The 14,281-nt window shown below is 36.5% G+C and overlaps 2 long non-coding RNA genes across 2 annotated transcripts in view; both read left to right on the top strand.

The window, feature by feature from the left end:
• Positions 1–23: 23 nt before the first annotated feature.
• On the top strand, positions 24–3,673 carry LOC130455936 (uncharacterized). The gene is made up of 2 exons (XR_008914226.1): positions 24–103; positions 2,981–3,673. It is a non-coding gene; the product is annotated as an uncharacterized LOC130455936 (long non-coding RNA).
• Positions 3,674–4,377: 704 nt separating this feature from the next.
• Positions 4,378–14,281, top strand: part of LOC103091880 (uncharacterized) — a 31,806-nt gene continuing 21,902 nt past the window's right edge. Inside the window, exon 1 of the long non-coding RNA XR_008914225.1 lies at positions 4,378–4,597. This is a non-coding gene — a long non-coding RNA (uncharacterized LOC103091880). The remainder of the gene's footprint in view (positions 4,598–14,281) is intronic.

The following is a 14,281-nucleotide window of genomic DNA, read 5'->3' as shown; positions in this document are numbered from 1 at the left end:
ATAGAATATATCTGGGGAAAACATTCTGAGCTGAGAGATAGAGTGTCTTATTGATGGAGGCAAGAAGGACTCCATCTTGAATTAAAGAGAACATGATTGGGAGGTAAGGTATAAGAAGCCTGGAAAGCTAGAAGGGGAATAGGTTATGAAAGATCTTGAACACTAAGCAGATGCTTTTGCCTTTGATTCTGGCAGTGATAGGGAACCACTGGAGTTTTTTGAGTTGGGGGCGTGACATGGTCAGACTTGTGTTTTAGGACAATCACTTCGTTGGCTAAGTGGAAGATTTATGAGAGTAAGGCAAGTCTTGAGACAGATATATCCATCAACAGGCTGCTGTAAGAGTTCAAGTGGGAAATGATAGCAGTCTATACCACAGTGGTAGCAATAGGAGAGGAGAGAAGGGAATATAACAGAGAGGTGTCACTACAATGAAACCAAAAGATCTTGGAAACAGGTTGGATATGGGAGGTCAGAGACAATGAAGAGTTGAGGATGACACCTAGCTTATGAGCCCAATGAATTGGGAAGATGTTTTTGCCTTTTATAGTAATAAGGAACAGAGAAGGGAGACAGTTTTTTTTTTTGAAAGATAATGAGTTCAGGTTTGGATATATTGAATTGAAGATGTCTCTTGGACATTCATTTTGAGATGTCTGAAGGGCAGCAGGAGATATGGCACTGGAGTTCAATAAAGAGGTTAGGGAAGAATAAGTGATTTGAGAATCATTAGCCTAGAGATGATAATTAAATTCATGGGAGATCATGACATCATCAAGTGAAGTTATATACAAGGAAAAGAGAAGAGGGGTCAGGACAGTGTTCTATGAGATACCTACAGTTTGTGGGCTTGAGCTGGGTGAGGATCTAAGGAGACTAAAGAGGCTGGTAGGTAGGTAGGAGGAGAATTTGGAGAGTAAGGTATCCTGAAAACTTAGAGAGAAAAGAATATCAAGGCAAAGGTGACTAAAGTGTCATAGATTGCAGACAAATTGAGGAGAATGAAGATTGAGAAAAGGACATTGGATTGGACAAGTAAGGGATCATTTTACAGAGTTCAAATTTGGTGGAATAAGATCAGAAGCCATATGGTGGAAGATAAGAAGAGAAAGGAGTGGAAGTGTATGGACTTGTTTTATATGATCTTTTTCAAGGAGTTTTTTCACAAAAGGCAGAAGAGACATAAGATGATAGATAGTGGGAATGGAAGGATGAAGTAAAGAGTTTTTAAAGATTGGGGTTGTATTAGCATGTTTGTAGGCAGTTGAGAATAAACCAGTAGATAGTGATTAAAGATAAATGATAGAATAGGGTTTTCAGAGAGGGAAATCTTTCAGAGGAGATGGGAAGTAATTATTTGTGCAAATGGAGGGGTGAATTTTGGTAAGGAATAAGGCCACCTCTTCAAGGAGTAATAAGTGAAAGAGATGACAGGTGGCATGTGAGTGAGATGAGATGAAGGAGAGAGGAGAAGATAGTGTTCCTAGTGAATGACTTTTTTTTTCTATAAAATAAGAGAAAATATTGTCAGGTGAGAGAAGAGAAGGCCATGGAATGTTTGAGGAGGGATGGAAGAGATGCTGTAGAAAGTAGGATAGTGAATTAATAAAGCAAGATGTAGAAGGATTACCTAGTAGCAGTGATGATCCATTTGAAACTGTATGATGTATATTTATAATGGTCCTAGTCAGAACAGTTACATGATTTTCTCCATCTATATTTAATAGTAAATGTGTGGGCTTAATGCAAGATGATGAGAGTCATCCAAGGTTGAGGCATGGAAGGGCACAATAGGCAATATGAAAAGGGGCATGGGACTCAAGAAAAGGACAGTGTAGAGTGGAACTGTTTCAGCAATGGGTTAAGATAAGGAAAAGAGGAGAGAGTGACTTAGTGCAACATATATGGCCTAAAAGAGAACTAAGGGATCAAGGAATTTAAGGCTTTGGTAAGAGGAAATTTTTGTACGGGAAGTTAGAAGAAAAGGTAGATTATTGTCAGATAAGAAGATTTCAGAATGCATGAATGTGGAGGTATGCTTTCATGAATGATGACATTATCAAGGATATAACCATTTTCTTGTGTGGCTTAGATAGGATGTAGGAGTAGGTCATGGGAAGCAACTAGGTTGAGAAAATGATTAATAATTATTCATGGGAGAGACAGTATGTGTTTTGAAATGCCCTAGTATAAAGGGAAGATTTTGGAAGAAGAGAGTGAACTGGAGGCATGTAGAAAAAAGCTACTGAGATTTTGATTGAGAGTTAGCTATGAATATCATCAATATCAAAGGAGGGAAAAATACTGAGTGAGGGAGGTAGAAGGAGAACCTGGAATTGGAAATGAAGAGCCAAGACTATTTCAACTCTTTTGCCTCAAATAGTGAACCAAAGGGAATGAATAAAAGTGCAGACAGTCCTGGAAATAATGGCCAGAGAGGCAGTTGTCATCATGAGTGAGCCAGGTTTCAGTAATTGCTAGATAGGTGGAGTAGAAGAGGAAAAGATTAAGAATGAAGAGAACTTTATTGCTTATGGAACAGGCATTCTTGAGGGCATTACAGAAGGGGTGACTGGTATTTTGTTGGAAATTTGGATTGGGAGTTTTGATGGGAATAGGAATAAGGTGTTGAGAAGTGAGGAATGGGGAATGGAGTTTTCATGATGATGTATGAGTGCTAGTTCAAATCATTGGTATGGGAAGGGTATGACCAGTTGGGACCAGGTTCATCATTGAGTAGAAAATGCCACTCCCCTTCCTATAGAAACTTAGAAATTAGGCTGGAGACAATGCAGAATGAGATAGGAAGCAAATGAAAAGATGGTCAGATAGGAGGCTCTGTTCCATTATTCCTCTTTCTTCGGAAACCTGAAGATTAGGCTGGATAAGGTGCATAAGGAAATAAAAGTCAAGCCTGCATAACAAGAGAGATAAGTTCTGCTTTCCACTGAGTTTCCTCTTTCTCCTCTGTCTCCTCTAGAGACAGTCACAGGAGAAGATGAAAGGACTAAATTCAAAAGGAAGTTTTCCTCTTTCCACCAGAAGATATTTACATGTCCTGAGGATTTCCGGCACACAGCAAGAGGCAGAAGTTGCCTTCTGTTGATGGAAGTCATGCCACTGACCCCTAGCAGCCTTCTCTTAAGGACTTTCACAGAAGAAGGGACCTATCACAGCCCTATCAAAATAGGGATCCTTCTTCTCCCTTGAGGCTAGATATCAGACAGGCACAGCAGGAGGTGGTCTTGACCCTAGACTACCCTAGGTCTTCTTGACTACAAGTCTAGCTCTTTATTCATTATATCAAACTATTTTGTAACAATTAATAACATAATTTTCTGTTAAGAAACAGGACTGAATTTAAACAAAAATACTTGATTACCAGTATTGAGATAATAAGCTGCAATATTGAATATTAAATTCATTTGCAGAGAAATAATTGTAGTTTAATAAATATAACAATAGCTTACCAGGAAAATAACAAAACAAAGCAATGCAAAACACTCCCCATCCCAAGAAAAAACTGTTTCTAATTGCTACCTTAGCCTTTTGAAATTTTCCTGATCAAATTTGCAGTCTAAATATATATGAATACCTTCTAGGGGGCATTCTTTTCTATATTTTTCTTATCACAAATCTGTGTGAAACATGATTAAAAGTTATTTTTTTCTGAGTGTTTTATCATCTCATTTAGTTATGAATGGTACAAAAATCTTCTGAATTTGGTTACACTCATATATGCACATGTCTAGGATGGTGTAATGGTTGCTGTCCTGGTCCTGGAGTCAGAGAAACTTCTTTAGCTTTGGTTTCCACATCAATAGAATGAGGTTTTTTTATCTAAGATCAGATCTCTCTTCAAGCTCTAAAATAGAGATACTAAGTGCTTTCCAGACATTCAAGTGCTAAATAAACACCAGCTATTATATTTGTTCGTACTCTGTGGACCTTGAGAAAAATAGTATGCTTTTTTGGTTAGAAATAAACTTATAACCATGAAGTGGAAAGAAAGCTACTAACCCATATAGGATCTGATTGCTAGAGTGGAATTTCCATGAGAGATGGGTCCATGCTCCATCCTTCCCTGTATTCCCCTTAGGAGCTATGTTAGTTTCCTAAGGCAGTTTGATTTACATAGTGGTTAGAGTGATGCACTTACATTTTGAGAGAAGTGCACTGAACTCCTGTTTCAGTCATTCATTTGTTGTGTGACTCTGGGTAAGTCAGTTAATGTCTCCTATCCTGAGTTTCCTCATCAATAAGTGGAGATGATAATAACACTAAATCTTAGATATTATTTGTAATGCACTTGGAAAACCTAAAAGGTCCTTTAGCATGATAATGAAAATATTATACTTACAGAAGTCTTGTTCACTGAATTTCTTCTTCCTCATCCCTCAAGGGACAGGCACAGCAGGAGATTAATGAATAATTAATAGTTAATTAATAATTACAGGTACTCATAACGCTGTGGCAAAGGGATGAAATACACACTTCATAGATATGCCGGAATGGAACTAAAGGAACCATGTAGGTAAAGGACAGTGTAGAAATATCAAGGACATGATCTTGATCAAAATTATGCAGTAACACATTGGTAAGTTTTCCATGTGACTCATATACTAAAATATGCACTTGTCTAATAATATACTTTGAGGAGAAAATAGAAACAGGGAGACCAAGAGGCTTAGGCTTAGAGTGTCTGCTTAGTATCAGCAAGAGGCTCCAAGGCTTTCTAATGTATTGGGGAACTGTTGTATCAAGACAGTAAATCAGACAGGAGAAATAAAGGAATGTTATAAGTCAGTTAAATGGTTTTAAATGACTTCCTTTATGGAGACGTTGATGAAAAATAAAAGCTCCCACCCCTCGTTTGATTTTTCTCAGAACACAGTGGTTTTCCCCCAAAGCTAGATGTGTTTGAAGTTATAGAAGATGAAATGTACCAATATATGGAGGCAGTATAGAAGATGGGACCAAATCCAGGTGTAGACTCTGCCCTGTGGACTTGACAATTTAGGGTTATAAAATGTGCTTCATTCTTGAATGTTGCTTGTTTCACTGAAAACTAGCCCAAAGTACATACTAAAATCTGGAGAAATAGTAATACAAATGATACTAGTCAAGGGGGAATTTCCAACAGTTTGTCCCCAGGAATTTTGATCTTTATCAAGGTTTACTATGAACTATTCTAAATGAAAGTCTTATACATGTGGATTTGAGAAAGCTATGTTGAAAGACCAGGCTATAAGTATTTTAAAAAAATGTTTTGCATTGACATTGGAGAATTGAACCAGTAATCCCACAGGATAAAAGTGTCCAATTTATGCTGTAGATAGAGGTACCATATCTATTCCTTCTCCCACAACATTTTTTTATGAGTTAAATGCAATCAGTTGGACATGGCAGGCTCCAAACTCTTGATGGAGAGAAGAGAAGGTTTGGAAATGCTTCTGTGAGGAGTGGGATGGAGGAGTTATAAAATAAATACTATTTTAAAAAATAAATATATGTTTGTTAATATATATTTATGAAAGCCTTTTGGGTTTGGAACTTCTTTTATGTAGAAGAAATAAATAGCTGTCCTATACCTGATTAAAATTATATATTGAAAAACTTTATAAGTAAATTAGGTGAACACAGAATAGTATACATGACAGATCTTGGGGAAAGGAAAGATTTTAAGACCAAGCAGGAGTTAGAAAAAATCACAAAATGTAAATAAATCATTTTGATTACATTAAATTAAAAAAAAAGATTCTGTACAAATAAAACTAATGCAACCAAAATTAGAAGGGAAGCAACAAATTGGGAAACAATCTTCATAACAAAAACCTCTGACAAAGGTTAAATTACTCAAATTTACAAAGAGCTAAATCAAGTGTACAAAAAAATCAAGCCATTCTCGAATTGATAAATGGGCAAGGGACACGAATAGGCAATTTTCAGTTAAAGAAATCAAAACTATTAATAAGCACGTGAAAAAGTGTTCTAAGTCTCTTATAATCAGAGAGATGCAAATCAAAACAACTCTGAGGTATCACCTCATAACTAACAGAATGGCTAACATGACAGCAAAGGAAAGTAATGAATGCTGGAGGGATATGGCAAAGTTGGGACATTAATTCATTGCTGATGGAGTTGTGAATTGATCCAACCATTCTGGAGGGCAGTTTGGAACTATGCCCAAAGGGCGATAAAAGACTGTCTGCCCTTTGATCCAGCCATAGCACTGCTGGGTTTGTACCCCAAAGAGATAAGAAGGAAAAAGACTTGTACAAGAATATTCATAGCTGCGCTCTTTGTGGTGCCAAAAAATTGGAAAATGAGGGGCTGCCCTTCAATTGGGGAATGGCTGAACAAATTGTGGTATATGTTGGTGATGGAATACTATTGTGCTAAGAAGAATAATAAAGTGGAGGAATTCCACGGAGACTGGAATGACCTCCAGGAAGTGATGCAGAGTGAGAGGAGAAGAACAGGAGAACATTATACACAGAGACTAACACACTGTGGTACAACCGAATGTAATGGATTTCTCCATTAGTGGCAATGCAGTGATCCTGAACAATCTGGAGGGATCTATGAGAAAAACCACAATCCACATCCAGAGGAAAAACTGTGGGAGTAGAAACACAAGAAAGAAAAACAACTGCTTGATGACATGGGTCGAGGGGATATGATTGGAGATGTAGACTTTAAATGAACATCGTAATGCAAACATCAACAACATGGAAATAGGTTCTGATTAAGGACACACCCTGTGGAATTATGTGTGGGCTATGGGAAGGGTGAGGGAGGGGAGAGAGGGAAAGTATATGATTCTTGTAACCAAGGAATAATGTTTTAAATTGATGAAATAAAATTTAATAAAAAAAGAAAAAAAACGTTATTTTCCTCCTCTTCTCCTTTTAGGGAAATTGTAGATACCAATCAAATCTAAGGTTACATTATTTTTCCCCCTCTGATATTAAGAATAAGAACATAAACAATTGAAAGAGGGAGATAAGAGAGAGCCTAGCCCTTTTCTAAGATGCCTAGACTCTCTAAAGACTATATTTGGTTCCAAAGGGGTTCAGAACATAGAGACCCCTGGGAAGACCCCTGAGAAGAGTGTCTCAGTTTCCTGCATTAAGCTGTAGTTGTAATCATTAAACAACCTTCCATAATCATTTCATCAACCCCCTTTTCCTTATTCTTGCCTAGTTTTTAGACCAAAATAAATGTCTCTGGGGCAGGTCATAGGTGAAGAGAAGAATGTTTGTCAGTGGTGGTGGGATAGAAGAGGCACTAGATGAAAAGAAGAGAGAGTTATCTTGGGCGTTCCCTGAAACGAGTTATAACCAATCAATGGACAGTGATTATTCTATGCTAGGAAAATATATCTTTTACCATCATTTGCATAAAATCAGTTTACATTTTTTAATTGTGATTTTTAATTTGCCTCTCTTTGGAGCAGTTGTCTCCATCAGTTGCCTCCATTCTATTAACACAATTACATAAAAAGGAGATACATGCCCATTAAACAAATAGCTACACAGAATTCATTAAAGTGACTGTGGATCTACATTTCAGTAACATTTTAAATTTCATTAAATTTCCTGCTTATCTTTGCTGAAAGACTGGGACAAAACTCAGCATGTTTATCTGTCAGTAAGGAAGGAAATAGGTCATCAATGACAATCAAATTTCAAATTCACTTATTTTTTCCCTCAGGTCAAAGTAGTACAATGTATTTGCTGATGTAAGTACAACAGTGAATGCTGAGAGCTCACCAAAACATTTATGTCTGGTTTATATGGAAAAATTTAATCCCTTGATATATATTTTTTCCAATATGACTTTTTGATAGTAAAATTATCTTTTTTTTTCTTTCTGAGTAGGATTTAAAAAAAATAGAAAGAGCATTGTTTTTGCAGCCAGAAGACCCAGAGTTGAAATCTATCTCTTCCATTAATTACTTTTTGTGATCTTGGGCAAATCTCAGCCTTTCTAGCTGTCTGTTTCATTATTTGTGAGATCAGGAAGTTGAGCTGAAGAACTAGATGCCAGGTAAATTCTGATCAATGTTCCTTTTCTGGTATGGGTTGACCTACATGCCCCCAGAGATCCTTTTTAACAGTGGAATTTTGAATCCTAAGAAAGTACAGCTCAATAAGTCAGTCATTTAATATTTATTAAGCATCTACTATATACCTAGAACTGGGCTAAACATTGAAGACATAAAGAAAGGGAAAATAAAAGAGTTTCTGGAGGCACTCAGATGTTTCAGTAGGTAAGAGCACAGGTCTGGTATCCAGAGGTCCTGAGTCCAAATCTGGCCTCAGACACCTCCTAGCTGTGGGATTCTGGGTAAGTCACTCAGCCCAGATTGCCTAGCTCTTGCTGCTCTTCTGTCTTTGAATGATATTAAGGGTTTTAAAAAACAAAACCAAATGGTAACTTCTCTCAAGCTCACCACATACTTGTTCAGTTGTCAGGTCATACATGAGTAACATTATTGACACCCTGTTGGTCTTGTAATTGTTTTTTATGTATATATACATATAAGCACACACACACACACACATATATATATATACATATATGTAATATATATGCATATTTCTAGCTCAAGTCACACTCCAGACACTTTCACCTCTTTAGCCCAATTTCCCTCCTCAGGATGCCCTGGATCATGTTCTCCTAATGAGTAAATTCCTGGTTGGGATTTCACTATCTTTAGGATCCCAAGCCAGCATCCCTTACCTCCTCTTTCAAGATCCTTTTATATTTTGTGTTCTCTTCATAGAAGGCAAGTCCTTTAAAAGTTGGAACTATCTTATTTTCTCATGTTTGTATCCCCATAGGCTTAATTGTTAGTGCTTAATGGATTATCTGTCTATTCTCTCTCTCTCTCTCTCTCTCTCTCTCTCTCTCTCTCTCTCTCTCTCTCTCTCCCTCTCTCCCTCCCTCCCTCCCTCCCTCCCTTCCGGTCTGTCTGTCTATCTGTCTATCTATCTATCTATCTATCCATCCATCCATCTATCTATCCATCTATCTATCCATCCATCCATCCATCCATATGTCTGCATGTCTATCTGTCTGTCTGTCTCTATCATCCAGATTTTTGTGTATTGTTTATATATGTCTGTTATCATTCTAATTCTCTATTTCTCTTTTTCTCTATTTACATTTTACTTACCTCTACATAAAATGCATTTTCTCTACTTCTATGGTAGAATATAAACATCTGAGGGTAACAATCATTTGCTTGCTATGCACATATTCACTATTTGATATATTTGTTAAATTAAATTAATAAATTATAAAGGATTTAAAAATCTCACTTCATAGATTTTCTTTTATGTACTATGATTCTTGTGAGAATATAGAATAATATGAGAGCTTGCCCATTTGTATCCCTTGTGGTACATGGAACTTCTATCATCTTACTCTGGTGCTTCATTATTGTGGGAGATGCTCACCGTGGTCTCAAAGGCAAATCGAACAGCTGGCAAGTGAAGAACCAGTCCAAGAAGACTTTGCTTAACTAGAAAGGCTTAGAGTATGGTCCTGGCAGCAGACAATATTGGCTTACCAAGGAACAATCTAACTCAGCATGATGAGATCACTAATGGAAAGCCTGGACACTTCATGATGAATTCTTTGGCCATGGCAATGCTTGAAATGAGAAAATGACAAAGCGGCCCTCAGTCCTATATGGCCCACTATATATTTTTACAGTGAGGATGGCAGAGAGCCAAAAAAGGGAAAAGAAGACATACAGAATCACACAGTTTTATTTTATCTCTAAATATGAACAATGCTATTGATATTCTAAATAGTTCTGTCATTTTCTTTATAGATGAAATCTGAAGAAAAAAGAGAATTGTAGCAAAATGGGAGAACTGTACACAAATTCTGCTTGGAACACAAATGTAGAATTTCTTCTTGCATCTAAAGGCAGCAAGTAATGTAAAATTTGTGGAATTCTTACTTATATCATATTGCAGTGGTTATGACAGGACTTTGCAAAAACATCCCCATCAGGATAATTCAATGATATGTGCTGCTGTTTGTTGCAAAAGGAGAAGAATTAAATGAAATATTTAAAACGACATTCCAAATTACATCAAAATATACTTTAATATTCCTTGATTTCTGTGGAAAGGTAGTTAAGAGGAATAGGGTAAAACATATTGGAAAACATGGTCAGGGATAAGTTGTCAAAACCAGAAGAGCTGAGAATTTACCAGGCCAATAGTTTATTTCATTCCTCAACAGAGTATTATGGCAGCCAAATGATTATTTTGAATGTGAAATAATTCCTAGAATCTTATGGAAGAATAATAGTAGCTAATATTTATATGATACTATGTGCCAGAAGAAGAAAGTAAAATATTACAGTGTTATCTTATGAGACAATCAGAATATGGAGGGACCAAAAAATACAGAAGACTCAAGCCAAGATTTTTTTTTATACCCTTACTTTCTGTCTTGGAATCAATACTATTGATTCTACAGCAGAAGAGTGGTAAGGGCTAGGCAATGGGGATCAAGTGACTTGCCCAGGATAACACAGCTAGGAAGTGTTTGAGACCAGATTTGAACCCAGGACCTCCTGTCTCTGGACCTGGCTCTCAATCCACTGAGCCACCTAGCTGCCTCCCCAAGCCAAGTTTTTGTAGCTATTTAAGAATTATAGCTAGGACCCAAGAGGTGAGGTCTATGGTCTCCCTAGCATTGCCTTCCTGTTGCCTCTTATTTTAATTAACTCAAAGCTCAGGCACCAACCCCTGAAACATTATCCTTTTATATCCAGGTGTTAATAAATCATCTAGTCCTCCTCTGTAGTATAGCAAACATTTTAATTAGTGAAAACACAGTAATAGAAAACTGCAACAAACATAATTTCCTCCCTATGGTCATGGTTGTTACCGGAGGAGCAGGAGAAATCAGATAATTCAATGGCTTTCTCACAAAATCTTTACTTCCCTGCCTTTGACATTAATAAGAAATCACAATCACACTTTTCCTACCATCCCGACTCTCAGAGCTCAATGCCTCTGCATCTCTCTTGCCATTTTTTAGTAAGGAGAGGAAAATCACAAAATTCATTGACTTCAAGAGCTATCTGTGTCTTATCACAGGGGAAGGAGAAAATGTATCTCATAACAAGATGGCAGCATGGACCCTGGGGCACTTTAAACAACTCTTGATAATTCTGGGCATAGCTCCTGGGCAAACAAAACATCAAGACTGGGGCTCTCAACTTCTTACTCCATATTTCTAGAAGAACTACCTCTTAAAATAAAAAAAAAAAGAATCAAAACATAACAAATACTAAAGGCAGCTAGATGGCTTGGTGATGCTGCTGGCTTAAAATCTGGCCTCAGACACTTCCAAGCTATATATGACTCTGGGCAAATCACTTAACCCCCATTGCCTAGCCCTTACTGTTCTTCTGACATAGAAGCCATACACAGCATTGATTCTGAGACAGAAAGTAAGAGATTGTTTAAAGAAGAAAACATAAATACAAATTAAAATAAGAATTAATATGTTCAAAGTGGAATAGACAAAAGAGAAAGTGGAATAGATAAAAGAGAAAAGTACATGAAATGGTAAGTCTCAATTTTGTATAGCTTGATTTAGAAACTCTAATTCTTCTGTAGCTTGCATCTCCTGATATGGAAAGAGAGGGATGAGAAAAAGGTGTTTAGTATTTGCAATGTGAGGCTGAAGTATCCAAATCCAGGAGGCCATAACATTTTCTTTCACTTTATTTTTCCTCCTCACCTCCCCAACTTGAACCTGGCACTACATTCCTGCATCTTCATGTCACTTCCTTTTGCTTTTGACCAGCCAACCAATATGGACTGTCTTAGCAGCTATATTGGAAATGTCCCATGAATGTCAATTGCTGGGAAAATACCATGTAGAGAGATTGTATTCATTCATATTCCTCAGGAGAACAATTAATACCCCCCCCACACACACACCAAAAAAAAAAAAGAGAGAGAGAGAGAATAGAAAAAAATGTCAGTATTTCTTTAAGAAACTCTTTTTCTGATAATGATGGTGGATCCATGAGACTTGGAATTTAACATCACAATCTCTAAAGGGATTTTTAAAAGTGATACTAAAGCAAACCAAGGTGGGAAGAAAAGCTAAAAGAGGTCAACACTGCAATGATGCAATTTTGAAGGTGCTAAGGGATCAAGTCTCAAGATAATATGAAAGGGAAAAGAATACCAAAGGCTTGAAAAAAGGTTCAGACCTTATCATCCTATGAGGAAGGCTGAGAAAACATCAATAACAACTTATTTGCCTACTTTTTCATTTCTACAGAATATTTATGAGAATGACTTTATAAGCCCATTCTTGATGGAGGAATGATGTGATAAATAGGCTTTCATAAATAGCAGTCTACATGATCCCACTGGAAGAGAAATTTCCTCTGATGAAGAATTCTTCCAGATACTCCTGTTTAGAGAGGACATTATTTTGATTTATCAAGGTCCAGGGAACTGTGTAGTCTCCTAAATGAGATCCACAATAATTCAAAAAATTTTAATATATCTATACACAAAAAGTAGGTGAGAGATACCTTTTGTGCAGACTCTGATGTGCAGTTTGATGGAGAGCACCCAGAGCTCATCCATTGGTACACTGAATGTTCTTTGGGGATAAATAGTAAAATGAGCCTGGAATTGAAGAGGACAAAAGTGGGTTAAATTGCCATCAGGAAGCTATTTAAGGACCACAAACTTCTTTTTGAACCAAAAGTCCATCATTTTATTATTATTATTCTTTTAGAGTTTTTCTAATGTTCTAAATCTTGAACTATTTTCTCTGTAGGATTGAATTATGGATTATTGAAAGAGCCATGGAGAGATGAATAGTTGTTGAGTAGATATTACCAACAAAGACATAGATCTGGTACAAATGATATTATTTGAGATGTCAATTTCATTTGGAAAAGGAGGAAAGCCAGTCTTGCAGTGAATGAAAAGGATAAATGATGTACAGGTTCCACTGGCATCAATGAAGTAGCGGATGATCTAGAGCCCCTCTCCTTGTTCATTGCATGGAACTCCTGTGGAAGATTTATTGGAGAACATGGACACAAATTCCAAAGGATTTAAGGACATAGATAGGTTGTAGTCTGGAAGTGTGGGAGAGGTTGTGGTGATCATAGATTGTCTGTATGTGTCATGCAATGCAATGAGTGTTAGGCAATCAAAATTAAAGGTAGTTTTACCCTCAAAGAGTTCATGTTTTAATGGGTCTGTCAAAACAGCTATATATATATCTATATCTATATATATATATCTATATATCTATATCTATATCTATATAGATATACAACCTAAGGAATGTCATAACATTTTATACTATTATTCATCATTCCAAATAGGTATGGTCAGTTAAATGGCTCATTTAAGATGCTGTAACCAGATAAAGGTAAACATTTGGGCTTACTTGATGGTACCAGTTTGGTGGGGATTCCATGGGCCTCTTGAATGCAAAGTGGAAAGTATGGGGGATCTGAAATCAAGGAAATTAGAGTTCAAACTAGCTTCATTCTTACTAGCTGTGTAATGCTAATTGAGTCACTTAACCTCTATCTACCTCATGTTTATGAATAATAGCATTTGCCACCTACAATTGTGAAGATCAAATAGTATTTGTGAATTTGCTTTGCAAATTTTAAAGTACTATGTAAATTTTCTATATTCTATATTATTATTATTATTATTATCTTCCCCATATTTAATTTGATTTATGATCTACAGAGAGTTACTCCAAGTATAATTATTTGGGCACATTCTGAGGGGATCAAAACCCTGATAGGTCCACAGGATTAGTCATTGACCTGAAAACACCAAAGTTTATCCAGGGTACTTTATCTTCCAGTCAACCATTGCTGAGCATTTTAAACTTACCTAAATGCCCATCTCCATTATCTAGTTAAATTTTTTTCAAAACAAAGTAACCTTTAAAGAGTCCAATTTACAGTTTTCTTCATTATCAATATCTAACTTTGACTCATGTCAGATATAAGGACTACAGCAATATCTCTCATCAATTTTCTTCCATAGTCGCAGAATCTTGTGCATTCTGTTGGGATACACACTTATTATGGAAAACAAATGTGTTGGCTACTGATATGCTGTCATAATGAGAGGCAGCTGTATTTAGGATAGAAAACATTTGAGTCATATTCTCATCCGATGAACTGCTATAGAGATAACAATAAAAACCAAAATAGAATTAGTTTCTGCACTAAGGAATG

The sequence above is a fragment of the Monodelphis domestica genome, chromosome 8, assembly GCF_027887165.1.
Source record: "Monodelphis domestica isolate mMonDom1 chromosome 8, mMonDom1.pri, whole genome shotgun sequence".
In the NCBI taxonomy this organism is placed as follows: Eukaryota; Metazoa; Chordata; class Mammalia; order Didelphimorphia; family Didelphidae; genus Monodelphis; species Monodelphis domestica.
This window is presented reverse-complemented; position numbering and strand designations above follow the sequence as displayed.